The sequence below is a fragment of the Triplophysa rosa genome, linkage group LG15 (assembly GCF_024868665.1).
Source record: "Triplophysa rosa linkage group LG15, Trosa_1v2, whole genome shotgun sequence".
NCBI classification, from domain to species: Eukaryota; Metazoa; Chordata; class Actinopteri; order Cypriniformes; family Nemacheilidae; genus Triplophysa; species Triplophysa rosa.
The window spans coordinates 21,710,141-21,729,473 of record NC_079904.1 but is presented as its reverse complement, the minus strand read 5'-3'; positions in this window follow the sequence as shown (position 1 = coordinate 21,729,473).

The following is a 19,333-nucleotide window of genomic DNA, read 5'->3' as shown; positions in this document are numbered from 1 at the left end:
TCCTTTATGTCAGTTGTGCATTGTTTTATTGTCGTATAACTTATGTTTCTGAAGCAACCTACCGAATACACTGAGTAGCTCATCAGGGGTATTAAATGAGTAGTACACTTCAAAATTTGCCCCCATTGACTTTCCATAGTAATTTTTATTCCTACCATGGAAAGTCAATGGGGGCAAATTTTGCAGTGAGCAACTCCTTTAAGAGCTTTATATGTTTAGCACATATATGTTTAGTTTAGATATAATCCTGTATTATCATTTAGCCTAATTATCCTCATTAGCCCCCTAGGCCTATATGTATTTATGAGCAGTGTTCTTTTATTTTGTATATTCCCTTTACCAGTTTTAGCAGCAATTTACCAAGGTTCTTGTAAATAGTAAAGTGTAAGAAGCCATGTGTTTGTTGGATTTATTACCATTTGTATTACCATAATTTAACTACAAACATAAACTATAGCTAGTATAATGAAACTATGGTATTTTTAGTTGCTGTGGTTTTACTAAAGATTATTAATTGGAGTATGGTTCCTATATTTAGAAAATGGTACATTTGTGGATACTGTGGTTTTACTGCAAATACCATCCCTGCTGAAAAAAACAATGAATTTTTGAATTAGAATGAGATTTTTCAATTAAATTCCTCTTTGTAGTGTGTTTTGGGTTTTATTCCAATAGGATTTACCATCCCACCAATATAATCCATCACATACAAGTAGACAACAAGTATCCATAGTACAATTCCCATTATAACCATTAAATCCATTACATGTTATGTTGTATTTTGGGCAGGGTTCTATTGTTTTTATTTCAACAGGAATACTTCAACTATAGTTACTTCAGTAAAAACATCATTCATTTTCCAAATCGCTTTAAATGATATAGCAGCAGATCAGAAGTTAACACGCACGTGTAGCTCAAGGTGTATGTGATGCTTATTTATGTTTCTACGATCTTTGACTGATCGTAACCCACAGATGATTACACCACACTTTAACATGTGCCTTTTTCGTCTTTTATTGTTCTATTTGCCTTTTTAGAGTGCTATCAATGGTGTAGCAGCGCCTACGTTTACATTAGTTTAGCGGGGAAGATCCCAGAGTTGCCAGATTTGCGTAAAAAAATCTGTCAAATGGCCATTCAAAGCCTGCCGGAAAACCGCGAGCTTAGAAAAACTGAAATACTTGGCAACAGTAAAAGGTCCTGGCAGATCGCAAGCCAGATAAATTGCGCACACAGGAAACCCCGCTGCATTGTAACCATTTTCTTCTTTTGGACCTTTTTATAAATGTAGTGGAGTAAAAAGTATGATATTTGTCTTTCAAATGTAGTGAAGTTAAAGTACAAGTACTCAGAAAAAATAATACTCAAGTAAAGTACAGATACTCAAAAAGTGTACTTAAGTACAGTACTCAGGTAAATTTACTTCGTTATTGTCCACCTCTGGTAACCAATACACTTGCATTGGTTTTGTGCCATACGATAGAAGTCAATGGGTCTCGCTGTTGTTTGGTGACCAACATTCTTCAAAATATCCTCTTTTGTGTTCTGTGGAAAAACGAAAATCACACGGGTTTGAAAGACAAGAGGGTGAGAGAATGTTGACTGACGCAAACTGTCACGTGTTCGTAAAAACCGAGGTGTGATTTTATCCATTTGTATGAGCTACCAAGATTTAAGTTCGTTGAAAATAAAATAAACAATCAAAATCAAATCAAATTAATCTTAGTATGAGCAACAACGATAGCAAACATCACTAATGCATCGAACATGTTAAATGTTTCTAAATATAAACAAGTTAAAAAAATAAGGTTTTCCTTGGTAAATGTTTTTATGTCTTTCAGAAATCGACTGTCCTCCAATTTAATGTTTGCTACATTTTTGTTACAATGTTACATGATCACGAGGAATCTATAAAACTTTAACAGATTTAATAAACATATGATACTACAAACTTGATCAACCCATAATTTAATTTTAATTTATTATTTAACTTGACATAATAATGGCCGTTAAAATGAACCGCTGTCTAGTGAATCAGTAGGCCGTTTTGTTTAATGTGAACAAACTTTTCCATATTTAGTCACACTTCAGAAAACGGCAGATTTTGAAATGAATTTCTAGTGGTTACAAGTGTGAATGCTATATGAATTATGTTTTTGTAGTGACAGGATAGTTGCTACTTCAGGTTTGGGACTGCGTGCCACCTTTTGGTGCTAGTCAGCTAGCAAACGGGTCAGAGGAGCATGTTCCCCCTTTTCCCTTTTGTAAGTGCTGAAGAGTTGTTGTGAGGCTCAATAACCAAACACTTCACCCCGTGTACTGCCTTTTTTCTGTTCCAGTAAGCCTGTCTATCCACGTGACCGTTCTCTCGGTTGCTGACGGCTCTAGCACAGGTGATAAAAGCGTAACCTTTACATTAATGAAGTACTCACGCTAAAACATTGCTGTGTTCAAAGTAACATGCCATGTTCATGCAATGAAAGGGTTGTCTTCTCATTCAGATCAAAACCTTCAGAAGTTAAAAACACACTGTGGCACGGAGACATGCGCTTTTAATGAGAACAAAGCATTATGGGTAGTAGAGGGGATTGTTTCATTGTCAAGTTAGGCCGACTGAAATGAAGACCTGGATAGAGGTCTTTTCCCATATTCAGTTCAATGTTTAGTTGCTAGTTAAATGTGTATAATTTTGGTATTTTCTAAAGCACTCAATCCTATAATAGTAAGGTTCGATATGTTGGCCATACATTGTTTTGAAGTTTTCTCCAAAATGACAAATCTTCCCTCATGTCATTAAAATAGCGATTTTTTTGTTTGTTTTACAGCTCATTCATCGTTGCCTTCATGTATGGAAAAGATCAGCATTAGCAGTCTTCAAAATTCAGAATTTACTTAACAGTAAATTGTTTATTTAGTAGTTTAGACAATAAAAATAGTGTGTAGTGCGATAATACCATCTGTAGGTGTCGCTGTTGTTTTCACATTTGCCAGGCTGCTTTAATTTACGTTTTCTTCTTCACAGAAAATGTAAAAGAAAAATGACTTTCTATAATTATCAGTTAGCTGTCGAAATGTTTCCTGTCCTCATCATTTAAGCCTGAATGTAAGCACGCATTTATAAAAAACCTCCGGTTTTAACACCGCACAAACGTTTGATCAAAAAACGACCAACAGAGCATGTATAGCCCAATTAAAAGTTTAAATGAATGTCTTTAAAATGTAATTAAGATGTAAAAAGTAAAATAAAACCGGAAGTGCTTCTGGACCACAACTTTTTTTTTTGATTGCATCACAATAGAGTGATCATAGGACGGAAAATTTTGAAATGAACTAACGTTACTGAGGCTCGGGCAGATTGCCATTTTTCCATGTTTTGCACAATAGCTTCATAATTAAAATACAAAGAAAGAAAGAAACAAAAAAATACCCATTCAATCATAAATATTCCAGGTGCTTAAATTTTTCTTCCTCTAACTGAGACTGTTCAAACATTGTTCTTTCTTTGTAATATTGTTTTATGTTGATTAATTTATAGATTTTTTTTCATGTGACCTCAATCAATTTACACACTGGTAGATTTTTGTAATATATTTTTCACTCGTTTTTATCATCAAGTAATAAAGATATAAAAAAATGTCCTGCAGAAAGTGACATCATATTTGTTATATTCTTTCTTAGGAGACACCAAAACAAAGTGTAATGTGGCAGTACATTGGCAAAGAGACAAAATGGGCATTTTCGATACAGAAGTCAATAGGAGATGCTTTAGTATGTTAAATGAACTTTTGTGGGCAAACATCTTATAAATGAATCAGAAATAAATTCAGTTTTATGGCACTATACATTCAAATCTATCTGCAAACACTGAGCATCATATAGCGAGTCAATGACATCAGGGCCATTATATGATTAGCTTACAAGTTCAAGTTTGCTTTTCACAAAGGTACAGACACTGATATTGCGTCACTTTCCCACCGGAACAAGCCCCACCCCCACCCCCCAGTCGAACTAAGATGCAAAACATCCTGCAGCATGGCTGTGTTTGATAGAAAAACTGCCAACTGGTGTTAAAACTAAATTGTTTGCTTAAATTTAAGGCATTTGGACTAAACAGTCACTGTGTGGCAACATTAGTGTTTTCTTGTGCTGTTTTGGTCTGGTACTTCAAAGTATTGTTTTGACCCAATAAATGCATTTTACACTGATGTTAATTTAAAAGTAAAATATAATGATTGTACGTAAATACGTAAAAACAACATTTTCTTTGTTTTTCCACACATGGACAGAGGGTTATAGCCTTGAGCCCATGATCCAGCAGAGGATACGGATGGATGGAATCAGGGGTTTGATGTTGATCTTCCAATAACTATTGTGTATTTGATTATATTTCTGTAAGTCTGTGATATCCTTTTATAGAAATGACAACACACAAAAAAACAAAGGACAATGCATAGGAATAGCCCACCAACCCTTATTCCATTCATCTGGGTGAGTGTGCCCCCCCTCTGCCCTGCCCGATGCCCCCTGGTCCCGCACTCCTCTCTGCTCAAAGGGCTAATTAGTGGTTGAATATGCAAATGAGCACAGCTGCCAAAGCGTGGCATTTTTTCCTAAAACTCATTAGTAGCTCAATGAAGCTTTGGTTCGGTGGTGGAACAGCTTTCGACAGGCCCAAAACCAGCCGATTAAAGCATCATTGGGTTCATCAGATGGCCGGGGTCACCTGACCTCTGCTTCGCTGCACAAATAAATATTGAAACATATTGACGCCTGAATCGTCGTAAACCTGTTTTTGAAGTTCCGCCCCGCTGAGTGTCGATCATGCTTGATTAAAATGGAGAGGGGAACATTAAGAATCAATACTTTGGACAGCTCAGTGACTCCGTCTACACAGTCAATTAACCAGCCGGCGAACGTAAGCGCCAACGAGCTGATCTCGAATCGGTTCATCCATGCGTTCAGCTGAGGTGGGTCTCGGAGCAACCCAAAGAGAACCCGAAGTTGCTTTGCCCCCCAAATTTCTCAGGCTGGATAATAAAGGTTAATAACAGTCCTTTCAGTGTCATATTTGACATGACCAGTCATTGCAGTAATTACAATCATTACAGCCTGAAGGATGTCGTCTTATCCCTCTTAAACACAGACCGCTCCAGAAAATCAATTATTCAATCAGGAGGGCACCCCTCCTTCACTTTCATTCAATAGTGGCTGAATGGCGTTTGTTCACTTCGTTTCAGGTCCGGCGAGAATGACTGCAGACCTTTCATTTCAGACACCAGTCAAAATTCAGTCGAATGTTACGTTTCTCCTCACCGGACGTTTCGTGGAATTCAACGTTTTTTAATGCAATCTGGTTTTGTAGATGTCACAAGTTACACTTTCCTGCACGCACACCCTTTCTCTTTTCTCGCGCCTAATGCATGCCGGGATTGTCAGGATGTAATTTAAGTGCATGGGCATAGAAAGCGAATGCCAAACAGACAATGACAATGTATTCGGCTTTAAACGTAGCCGCTCTTGGTTCATTTGGGGTGTGTAATTAGGATCAGTGGTACAGAAAGGAATCAGAAAAATCACAATGTGCTTCAGACGCAGGAAGAACGATCGCGCCGAATGAAAGAAATGAACGCATGCCACAGACCGTATAGGCTATGTTTCATAGCACCATCACACATCGTTTAATGGGCTAGGCTATTAAAAGCTTGCCCACTAAAGGGTTGAGACTTTAAGGTTCAAAACGAAAGTGCTGTGAATTTTTTATACAGTTGAACAAAACTGTTGTCATGGTAACACAACATCAAGTATTATCGATATTGATCGATATGAAAAGTGTTCTGTGACGGGGCAATTGCAGCGTTATGGATGTGACATTTTCAACCAAAACTTGAAATTAGCAGAGAATTTATGTTGAGCCATCTGTTTATATTTTAGTGAACCAGACATCAGAAAAATCTCAGTCTATGCATGAGTTTTTTATTTTAAAAGAGGAAAAAAATCATGCGTTATGGATGTGACAAAATAGCATGCACTTTTTTGAAAGATGAGATACTTTGTAGGATTTCTGTGAATTAAAATGTATAAACCAGAAGCAATAATACCAAACAACAGGAGAAGGGATGGCACCTCATGGACCACAAAATATATATATTTTTAATGTGCCCATTTATGAGAAATATGGATGGTTATGTATGTGACAATTTTGTTATGCATGTGACAATTCACTTACCTGAATATGGAAAACTATACTATAAAAAGACAAATAAAAAGTGCTTTAAAAACTTTAGTAGAGACTTCACATGGGTATTGAAACCACCAAATGATGACATGTGACCTATCAGGGGTGCGTTTCCCGAACATCCACATAACTCGCTGGTTAACCACCATAGTATGATGCATCATTGGGGAAACACTCTCTTTAATTAAAGTTGTATGTATAAAGTGTTAAATCGAAGTAAATAAAACAAACAGTAAAATTCTTACATAAAAGTATCACACAGATCTTCAAAACCCACGGACCGACGTGCATCCGAGTTCCTGTCTGCTCCGAGCCATCTTCCGTTTAATTAGATTTGTAAAAACAATTTTTGGAGAGCCTTATTCTGTAAAAGCTCTCAGGGGTTAAAATCAGCTGAGCTCTTCTTTTCAGTTTCTTTTCAGCGGTGAAGCATAAATTATTTAAAATTGTGCGACCTTTTATCTCACCCCCTTTGAAGGCAGCAAATTAAAAATGTAAATGGCCTTCCTAATTAATATGCAAATGCATTCATTCCCAGTTAACAATTAGCAATTAAACCTGCACTGTCTAGAAAGAGCACTGACAAAATTAGCAACTTATTTTTGCATTTGAAAAATAGCGGCGGGACGCAAATGTTTTGTTGAGCAAAGTGACTTTCTGAAATGTTTTGGATCAGCTGGCCTGACAAATGCGCCAAAAAACCTCCTGATCGGATGGTCACATACAAATGATTTGACCTTCTACTAAGAGGTTTCTCTGGTCCCTTTGGGGACAATTGGTTTTTGTCTATGTTATTTGCGGGAAGATTTCAATAGCCAATAGAGGAGTCAGAAAGCTCAAGGTTGCTGATTTGCATATGGGAAGGTATGCAGTCTCTTTGAGGGCTTGTAGAGAGAATAATGATGGTCACTATTCAGACTGAAAAATGTGAAAAGTTTCTTCATCACGTGACGCTGGGCCGCCTACTTGATGATAAAGACAATTACGGCAAGCTCTTAACATTGAAACATTGAAACGTTAAGTGTTTCAATATAAAGCTATTGAAGTAAAGAAGCCAGAGCAGAAGGTGACTAAGAAAATTCCAGCTGGCTACTAAAGCGCTTCACAAACAAACATGTTATGTTCCGTTCAACTCTTTCCTTCAAATCTGTTACGTTTCTCACATTTTATTTCATGTGCTTTGCAGTAACACTTGTGTTATAACACTTGCCCTTACAGGTCTTGAAAGGAACAAAGTTATTTTTGTGTTAATCTGATTATTACTTTGCTCATTATAAAAATAATTTTCCAGACTTATCTATAACAAGATTGGAATAAAATACACTATTACCATGTTACTACTATGTAATAACACATGTTGCTACTATGTAATATACAGCCGTGGAAAAAAATTAAGAGACCTTTCCAAATTTCAAAGTTTTATTGTGGTCATTCCAGTCCAGTGTCTGTTACATTTTAACAAAATCAAACCTCAGAAGAGTCATCCAATAGCAATTTGAAAGACTGACAGCATGACAAGACATATAAAAATCTAGGTTATCACATAAACTTTCCCTAAATACATGTACAAATATTACTGTTGTAATGCTTAAAAGTGAATCTGAACGTGTTTTCTTTGCAGTATTTGAGGTCTGAACGAATACAGAGCATCTGTTCTGTTATTTTGACCTGTTTCTCCAGTTTTTATTTTCAGCAAATAAATACAAAAATCTTTTTGTGTGACATTTGGTCAAAAATTGTTAATAGCTCACAGAATGAGACAAAAACTATAATTTTACCTATAAATAGTCAAATTTAAAATCAGAAAAATAGATTTTGAAATTCTTTCCGTAGCTGTGTATTTATATCCCATTTCCATTGTATTCCCTCAGTATGATGCGCACTAAACCAACAACATCCAAGCTTAACAGTGAAGACGTACCTACCCCTTCATTAAAAGAAAAGAAAACAGTGGAAGTGTGTCTCTTTCGCGCCCCAGCAGCTCTGTACGCCACACACAATTTTCCCACTCATCTTCAATCAGGTTCAAAGGCTCTTGTTTCATGATGAAGGTAAATCAAGTCAAATTGAGTGAGGACATCATTTCATCTGAGGACCACCTGTGGCTCCAGGTACGAGCTGAGTGTGTTTTATGTCTCAGGGTAGAGCTGTGGAGGAGAAGAGCCTGTTCTGCTCGTAATTAACACAAGCCTGTTGATTCACGGATAATGAAACAGAATTCATTAACACTCTGTTAATTGCTTTCTAGCTCTTACGAAGTTTTCACTTCATCTTGTATTGTTTCTTTTTCCTGTCAGTCTTGAGGAAAGAGTGGAAAAGTGAGAATGAGCCGTTCGGTCCTTTCACTGGAAGCCGTATATGTGACTCTCTAAATTCACTGGCGTTGAGGAGCTTCAAGTACCACTTGAAAGCAAGCTGAGGTGTGCGTTCCGGCTCATAAGCCTTTGAGAACGCCTCAAATGTCAACTGTAACAGAGACATTTTTTGCGAATATATATTTGTCCTAAAAATATAATTGTACAATGTTCAACTAAAAGTGGTCAAAGCACATGTGACAGAACATTAAGTGTTTACTTTTACAACATTAAAATGTTTGTTTGTCAAATAACCAAATACAGTATTTACAGTATATTATCAGTACATTTAAATTGAGAAATGTTCCTATGTATAAAGGTATGGTTCGCATCAATTTAGTTTTACACTTTTCTAGTCACAATTTTACTAGTCAATGTTTCATATAAGTGCACATTAGTCTACATATAAAAGCAATGCAACTTAAAACACAGGATTAGTACCCTAAAGAACCATTCTGCCATTTGTTACCATGAACTGATAACAATACTTGAATTAGCCTACTCTTACTTAACTTTATTTCTTAAAATACAATTTTTCTTTTTTGCTTAATGAACTAAGTAATATTAAATCTTAATAAATGTATTTGTATCATCCACTTTCACATTCATTTTAACACACTTTATAATTCAAAGGGACATCACAAGCATATATCCCTCGTACGACCGCAGCGCAGGCGGCACAGACCTTGGCGGGGGCCCTCAAAGTGCGTGGGCCCTTAGAATCGTTCTAATCCTCCCCCCTTCAGGCGCCCCTGGACGCTATTCAGGCAGTTTGAGCAAGTAACGTAACAGCTTATTTATTATATAATATAAAACACAAAATACAAGCAGTCACAGTGTTGTTCGAAAAATACAAGTATGCAAATCAGTGTACCAAAGCCAAACGACCGACTAGTATGAGGAACAGATGTGAAAGCGGAGTTCTCTGTATAAAGTTATCGTACGGCAAAAGGTCTGCAACGCAAGTTGATTGTTTGTAATACTTTCATACTTTTTTGGGTCTGTTTGTGCAACAAATACCGGTGACTGTACTTTTATTTGTCTGTTGTGTTTTATATGGTTGAAAAGGGGTTAGGAGCTCCAAATATCTTTAAACCATAAATATTTATGAAACCAGTTATATTTTTACAAATGCAACGAATTAAACGCGTCTCGGTCTGGAGTGTATAGCAAACAATCTAAAGCAACGGAATACTCCGCTCGTTGAAAAACGACGGCAGGAGTTATACAAGCAGTCCATAAGGGGACACCCATATGCTTTTGACCTGTCTTGGTACATATAATCATCTGTACACACAATAATGATGTATTCTCAAAAGATCTTAATCTGGTGTACAGTATGCATGCATATAAAACAGGCTTTTTCTGGCATGGTGTGTTGTGAGCACTTCGAAGGTCTGTCAAGCACCACATCAAAACAAACCAGCACCTCACAGTCTCCGTAGAGTTCCACGACACCTCTTCCCAGGCTTTTTTATCCTCCTCTAATGTTCAATCTTCCGATCCCTTCTCAGACAGCCGCTCCCACAACCACGAGTTTGTTAGCTCATGCAGTCAATCAAAACGCAAGGAGGGGTATCGCTTTTACCTCTACCTGAGTTGAGATGAAACGCCCTGCTGATGGTGAAGATGGTGAAGCTGCCGGTCCACCCACAGGCGCTATTTGAGAAGCGAAGACAAAAGTCTGGACAACTTTGACAGATTGTCATCGGACCAGAAGTAAAACAGCCCTCATTGACCTCAAAGACGAGTCAGAAATGATTACAGAATTTGTCATAACTACCTTTTGGCAAAAGAAGCAAGTAACCTTTGATTGTCCCTTTATTCACTGTCGTCAGTAGTTATGGAAGAAAATTCAAGGCCCCTCACAATCACCTATGAATTTCCACAATTAAGCTTTTGTTTACACCCCAAAAAGTCATATTAGAAGCGGTGAATTTGCCACAATCATTCGTAATTCTAACAATTTGAGAAAGTAGCTTCCTCATTTGCCTGCCTAATTCTGCCTTTTAATTTCTTGCATACATTTGCACATTAATTTTGCCCATTGTCTGCTGTGAGAGCTTGTTTATTTTAAAAAGACATTTCCTGTGTGATGTTTTTCACAGGAGTGGTACGCGGTTGGGTGGCGTTCCAACTGCGCGTGCTGATCATTTGTTTTGTCCTCATTTACAACCCACTGCTTTAACACATTCACGACCACATCATTCAGAGAGAGAGAGAGAGAGAGAGAGAGAGAGAGAGACAGACACTGTCTACTGACAAGCTCAAATTAGTTTGTGGTTTTTGTTTTTGGACTACAGTAAGTCAGTGAGATACTTGGTTAGTTGACGTGCTGTGTGTACACTAATATTTTGTGTGCTAATACATATGTTCAAGTACTTTCTTAAATCCTATCTTAATATAAAAAGACAAAAGGCTTTTCACACCATGAACAATATGTATAACCATAGTTAAGTATTTTTGAATGGTTCTACACAAAATACCAAAGTCATTAGTACATTTTCAATAAAACTGTTTGTTTTTCCTTTTCTTTCTATCCAACTAAACGTGGCACGATAAGATTCCAAAGATTAGACGAAACGTGAAAAATGCGGCGTGAATCAATCACAAAACACAGACAATAAGAACAGTCTCTGTTTGTGTATATACAGAGATGCATCCTATTATTGTGACTTCCATGATGCCTTACCGGATGCTATGCTGTAATGGATAATTCTAATTCTTTTTTATGTAATCAGTCTCTCCACGTCCATGTTTCATGATGAATAGTCAGGAGGTGCAAAACTTCCAGCAAATGTGATTGCTGTGTGGGCGGAGCTATAAGCCGCAGTCGCAAACATAGAAAATCGCTCGCCGCATTTTGCTGTCGTTGCTGGTTAGGACAAAAACTGACCCTGGACCACAAAACCAGTCATAAGTGGCAAGGGTGTATTTGTAGCAATAGCCAACAATACCTTATATGGGTTAAAATGATCGATTTCTCTTTTATGCCAAAAATCATTAGGATATTAAGTAAAGATCATGTTCCATGAAGATATTTTGAAAATTTCCTATAGCGTAAATATATTATAAATGGATTTTTGTCAGTGGATGCAGCAAAATCGCGAACAATATGGCCGGAAACACACCTACAAACTTCACTCGCTGCTGCCCGCTCTTTGGGAATTACCCACTCAAGTTTTATTATCTATGTAAAGATTAGAATTTCCGCTTTCGGGTTCATCTACTCTTTATAACGTCATTACAGCGGTAAGCCAATAGAGAGTGTTAAAATAACCTGTTTCTTCTTAACAACGGCCTGCTACAGCGCCCCTGATGGACAAAAATGCGATTTTCTCAATATTTTTGTTTTTTGCACCCTCAGATTCCAGATTTTCAGTAGAAAGCTTATGGTGATTTATAAATCTCAATAAAAAAAACTGACCCTTATGACTGGTTTTGTGATCCAGGGTTTCATCGGAAATTTTTAAATGCGTGTCCCCTCACATTTGGTTGCGACACAGTGTAACACTCAATTTACGGCGCATTTAAGTTAAACATTCTATGTGTGTGTGCAGTCCCCGGGACTCCATTGCAAGTTTTTTTTTTCAAATCTCTCGTTTTTGTGTTTGCATGTACTCCATCCTTACCGTCCTGTCCGAACCGGAGACCGCTCATCTAAAATCATAGCGCCAGCGTCTGCGGCTATGTGTGCTTGCGCTCAGATTTGCATAAATAACCTCGCAGCGTGCCTGCACCACTGCCCAGGTGCACGGACATTTGCATATAGAGCTGTGATAGGGCTCCCCAGAGTCCCCTTACTAGCCGCTGAGCGAATGAGTTCGGAATTAAAATCCCACATGTGTGTCCTCTGTGAAGTCGGAGAGGTGTTGACCATGAAGACTTAGACAAGGAAACCACCGTCTAATGGGGAAGTGATTGATTCCGACAAAGATGAGTTAATTGATAAATGAATTCATTTTGGACGGTTTAACTGCAGACAGATGTCTTAATGTCTAGGTCCACACATTAAATTAAATAAATAATGAATCGCGCAAATACTTATTCAACCTAAAACAAATGAATCTATGTCTAATGCCATTACTGTTTCTCTTTCAGTCTTTATTAGCCCACTTATTCCACATCATTTCACACCAGACCATGTGGTGCCCGTAATGTTGTGCAACTTAAATGACTGTATAGACCTATCACATTTAAATTCTAAATTAAATAGAAATCAAAATAGAAATAAAATAGAAATAATCGGATTTTTTACATAACAGAGTATTATAGAGTATCATTTCTATAATCAACTCGTATTTAAAGCAACTCGTTTTATACGTTTTAGAAGTTTATAACCTGCTCATTCCACACTAAACTACTGTAAAGCAAACTACTCTCCCTTTAATCTCATTGATGTCCAGGAGGAATAACTGAGATATAAAAAGATCTCATTTTATGGGTAACTAATACAGCTGACTCAGATCAGTGTCAATTCAAGGTTATAACCAGCCAATTCTATTGCCAGTTTAATAAACAAAAAGGATCAAAACGCTTTTTCTACACAATTTATAACCAGCTCCTTAGAAAAAATTATTTAATTTAAAATTAAATATTTCACAAAAGGAAATAACGTAAGCAGACGTAGACGTGTTACGAATGATAGTAAAAGCCTGGCCTTTTTCTGCCTGATAGCAAACTCATCACAGTTCTGCCAATCACAGGCATATGACGCCCGTTAAACATGTCAAAAAGATTCCGACGCTTAGTCATTTCACATTTGCAGGCACGAGACACGGGTGTAACTAGCTGCCAGGTTGGCAAGCAAAGTGTGTTGAGGATTCCCGTTGAATGTAACCCCGATCTCTCAGGAGATGGGGGGATGCTCTCTTAGACAAACCCATTAAGGGGTGTATTGTGCCCAGCCAGTTTAAGCAGACGGCTGCTTCCACGTTTGCTTTGGAAAGCACCGAAGAGTGGAGCGTGCCAAAAGAACCAAAGTGCGCCATGCCAACTGGACACCCAGCGGACCTGCTCGCAGATAGAAGCCGATAAGTGTCATTAAAAGCCAACAGAGACAACAGAATCCGAAACAGCAGGGTATAATTCCTTGGGACTATCAGAATTTTGTTCAACAAGAGGCTTTTTAAAAAGCAAACAATATTTTAATCCTTTACTTTCTGCTATAGAATCACACTCATGGCATTTGAACAGCAGCCAACATTTGGTCCTTTAAAGTTTTATCTAATGTTAGAGTGTAGTTTTTTAAAGAAGACCATTCCAAATTTTCATTTAATAGCATTTCTATTGTGGCCATTCGAATTTCAACAAAATCAAACCTCAGGAGTGACATAAAGTCATCCAACAGCCACGTGAAAGACTGCAGACATGAAAACTGTGATAAAAATCCAGATTATCATATAAAAAAACCTTTGTAGAAATATGACTGTTGTATTGCTTAAAAGTGAATATGAAATTGTTTTGTTTGCAGTATTTTAGGTCTGAAAAAATAAAGAGCATCTTTTCTTTTCTTTTCAGTTGTTTCTCCAGTTTTCAAGTTTTGCAAATAAGTGCAAATAGAAACAACATTTTTCTATTTCAAATTTGGGACAAATTTAGTTAGTAGTTCACAGAATGAAACAAAGATGATCATTTTACCTAAACACGTACCTAAAAATAGTCAATGCAGAAAAACTATTAAAAAAAACATTATAATTTAAGATACGATGCAAATGCAATTTGTTGTTTTGCAAAAAAAAAAACAGAATTTGCCTGCAACGCATTTTCCATGTGGAAAGTAAACAAACCAAGGTGGTTTTATGCTCTCAATGTCCTTGGGGTCAAAAGTTCCCATAGCTGGCGAAACACCCAATCTCTCAGACTTTTCAAAACACAAGACGTGAGTTGAAGTGGAGAATTTGCAGTGAATGGTGATGGAATTGAGAGCACTGCGTCTTGATTGCTTCTGAGCTGCAGGCTGAGACTGAGGCATTGATATTAAGGACGCAGGTCTCCGAGCGCCGGCCTCTGGGCTCACGTTATTTGCCTAATATGTTCTGCTGGAAATCGGCATTGTCTGAAACCATTGAAGTGCGTGGAAAAGAGAGATCAATATAATACGTTTGGAATCAAGCCAAAATGATCCTGACAATGCCAGAGACGGGCATTCGGACGCAGCCGTGCATATCGGCATGTTTTTCATTTCGGGAGGGGTGGGGGAATAATTCAGCAGGGATTGCCAGAAAGCGGGCGGGGTCGGATGGGTCGGGTGCGGTGCCACATGGGCTGGCAAATTGGCTTGGCGATCAGACACGGAGTTCCGTTCAGCAGAAGACATGAAGGAGAGCAAGCCACGCTAATTTTCCGGGGTAAAGATCGCTTCGGGCCTAGGCTGTGGAAGCGCTTTTCCTTACCCACGTTTGCTGAGAACAAAATGACTTGCTCATTAAACAGACCATACGTTTATTTTATTGACGCTTCATTACCTTGTAACATGACAATTTCAAGAAAAGCAAAACGTTCCCACCACCTAGCGTAGCTCGAAAAAACGTTCCTTTCCTCCAGTGGTTCTATGCTAATTTAATTTGTTACGCTAAAATAAAAGACATTCAAATGACAGTTTAACAGCTGACCCTACTGTTGTTTTGCTCCAGATTTTGCAGCGTTGTCGCGGACCGCGCACGGGCGCAGATTAATCCATCAGCAGGGGCCCTGTCAGAGCGGAACGCTTCGGGAACGCTGTGTGAATTCTCGCCCCGGCACTCACACACCCACCAGGCTCCCCGCAGCCACTCAGGGAGCCCCGCAGGAGAGGCAGATTAAAAATGACAATCACCGTGTGTGTCGCAGGAAATGCAGGTGTCTTTGTTGAAAGAAGCTCACGCTACAAAAGCTTCTAATTATCTGCAGTTATTTTGTCATTCGCTGGCGCGATGCAGCCCCGCTTTCTCGTTTTTTACACATTTTGGGAGAAATCCTCTGAAAATCGAAGGATAAATATGTGTGACGGCGCTGTTAAGCGAGCACAGCAATACGTGAATGTTGACTGGACCATCTCATAAACGAATGTAATTGTGGCACATGTCTTTACACAGCAGAGGCAACATGCATCACGACAAGGTTTTTTTTATTGGGCAGACTCTTTAAACCCGCACAGAAGGAACAGAGGCAGAAAAGCTTGTGTCTTGCGTGTTGACTGGATGTACAATGATAGTCATGACGAAGCGAAGGTGAAGGTTTGATGCAAATTTTCATTTGCAAAGAATCACACAAGTCAGTTTGTTCCCTGTAATTTTAACCCTTATTTTGTTTTATTGTAATAGCGAATAGTTAGACAGTTATGTCGATTTCCACAGAATTATAATGCCCACCACAAGTCTATACCCCTGCATCTTTTTTGAAATATTTGAATTATGAAATGTTTTATTTTTTTATTTGGTTATAATTAGCTAATAATAATCTTGCCACCCCAGATAGCAGAGGTACGTCTGTAAGATGTCTGCTAAAGATCTGGAAAACATCTGCTGTGTAAAAACATCTTAGAAACGTCTTAGAAAAGGCTGTTTTACATAGCCTACATTTTAAATCATAAACATTGTACAACATCTATATGACGTCTGACTGAGACATTTTAGAGACATACTGTATATTGCAGATGAGCAAACAATCAAATATACCGTATATAAATAGCATCTTAGAGACCGGACTTTTTAAAAATGTGAAGGGATCCACTGGTTTAGTAATTTTACATAAACAACTATCGTGAACTTTACATCAGTGTATTTAAAAGTATTGAAGAAACTATTAGTCTATTAGTGCTCTGTCAACCACCCTGCCTTCTGTATAAACAAAAAAGTACCAAAAATGACAAAAATCATAATCCTGCCTGGCCATCTCCCCGTCTCATCTCCACAACTTTCTCATTGGCTTTCTGTAAACTGCGTTCTGGCTTATCCCATGGGAAATCAGTTTAACATTACTGTCAGTGTCGTCCTTGGAGGGCCACGAAATTGGGCCCCTACCCATATGCAGATGGCTAAATGCTATGCTGCTAATTCACTCTCAGTGTCATGTGTAGTCCCCTGACGTGTCATTGTGGGGGTACATTGGCCTACAGGAAGTACGGCTCTTGTCCCTGGGATGAATAATACAATAGAAAAGCATCTCTGCTTTGTGACTTTGTTCCTTTAGCCACAGAAGCAGCGCTCTGTGTGTATTACTGATCGGAGATGGCAACTGGGAAAACTGGGGAAAGTGCTTGAAAGTTACAAGAAAAGGGCCCAGTAGCTGTGTTACCCAAATTCTTCACACTTGCGAATACAGCTGTGACAAATATAGACTGTTGCAACCTATGGGGGGCGCTAAAGTACATCATTTGAGTATGATGCAAATCTTGCAAAACAGTTGATTTAGTTTGTACAGTACCATAGCACGAACACACACACATACACACACAACTCCTCCAGTTTTCTTATGCTTTCTCATAATCAAACAGCACATCGCCCGTTGTCAGGTGAGGAGTTCCTCTCACACGCAAAAGCAGTTACAGTCTTAAACTTTAGCTTTTTCTACAAACTGTTTGCAAAACATTGTATATATATATATATATATATATATATATATATACAGTATATATTGTTTTATTTTATTGTATTGTAATTAATGCATCTATATAGTTTTATTGTCTTATCCCTGGTATTTTTTTTAATATGGCAATTTTCTGTATTTATTCATGCATTCAATCTTTTTTTAAAGTGTGATATGGTTTAGTTGAACAAAAATGTTTTGTGTTAATACTATAAATATTTATATTTTGTGACTCATGTGTTGTGTTGGTGCATATGCATGAGCTAAAGCAAAAAGATTAGATGAATTATTTCAGTTAAAATATAGTAATTTCTTTTGATAACAAATATAAGGGGACATTTATTAGAAAATAAATATCAGCATTTGACTTTCACAGGACAATTGTCTTTTTTGTAAACCATCAATTATTGAACCAACAAATGTAATTTTCAAATTAAATAGTTTGTTTGATAACATTGTGGTGGAAATGAGATTTCAAATATTTCCTGTAAAAAGTGACAGACTGATTTGTCTTACTATGGTTAATCTTATAGTTAGCATTTTATTTGATAACATTCTCATGCTTTTTTGCATAATTTGACAAAATTACAGCCTGATTGGAAACGACACGCAATAAACTTTCTGTTCGCAGGGGGTGTTTACAGTGATTTTTTTGTCTTCAAACATCACAAATCTCACACTTCATCGCATCACTGACAAATCTGTAAGCAGTAACTCATGAAAAACTTTTCATGTTGGTCATTGTGGAAATGATACTTGAGTCAAGATTGTGTATATGTGTAAAATGAACATAAATCATGTACACAATGTTGCTAGTTTATATACTTTTCTGTTTAGAGCTTTACCATAAACATGAAAAATCAATCACTTTATTGTGGGGTTTCACATAAGCCTCAGGTGAAACACCAAAATCCATAAAATAAAAGTATATTTGAAAACTAGCAAAAATAATTGATGAAGGCATGGTAAAATGTTTCTAAGAAAGTGTTAATATGACCTTTAAATAATAAAATGAGAAATGTAGTTAAAAATCACCATCCTGGGACACAGGGCTCATACCTACAGAAACGTTCTCGGTTAAATAAGTCATCTTCAAACATGTTAAATCTGATATAGAGAAAAGAAACATTTGCAGGTGGGATTCGAGGAACTGGGGTCCTGTAGAAGCTGCTGTGAAGGTGTGCCGTGTCATTCATTCCTCTGGCCTCGCAGAATTCTCCTCTTATTTAAGATGAAAAGGAGGATGTGAAGCAGAACGCATGCGGCTCCCAGAAGAGAGCGGCTTCTCTACCATCATTTGATCTCATATTGTAATCCCAGGTGTTTTGAATAATTTATGGAATACGGCTTCTCGTTAAACAGTAATTTATATGTGTCGCACAGAATAGGTTCTGCAGCCATGCACATGTAAATAACACAAGCCAAAATACTTGAGATGGAATTTGACAATAATAATACAATTACAATAATAATAATAATAATAACAATAAAAATTATTATTATAGTATTATTTATTATTAATAATAAGTTACTGTACAAATACAGAGAGGCGTAATGACATCATCAGAAATAAATGAAATGCTATTTATAAAATAAAAACTTCTGCTTTAGATAAATAACATATTATTAACACAACAGACATGGTCTTTAAGCCTGACAATGCACTCAAAACATTTGCCAACCCGTATAGGAGTAGGGTTACAGCTTATTGTGTAGTGATTGATACACAAAGAACAAAATTAACAAAGATCAGAACGGATCTCCTGCTGCAATTAACAGCACGAGCTCACACCGTTTTCAGACAGGAAGTTGATGGGCTTTCACAGGAAGATGAGGTGCAGGTACATGGTGTGATGCGAGGGGGAAACACCAACCTTCTCAGTAGGGCCAATGGAAATTCTTTATCTTTTTTTCTTGTTTTCTTTCTTTTAAAAGAAGCTGTTGATGACTTTTCACAGCCACGAGGAGAAGCATAGATGTACATGTGTTTTTAATTGTTTTCTTGATGTTCATTAGCATAATGAGCCCTAGCTTTACCTCAACAGAGACACAACTACAACACCTATTCTATTCTATTCTATTCTATTCCATATAAACTATACTTGCATTTTATTTGTAGCTAGTCACATTAGGATGCTTCTGTAAAACTGGTACTAAAAATAATAAAATTGTCATT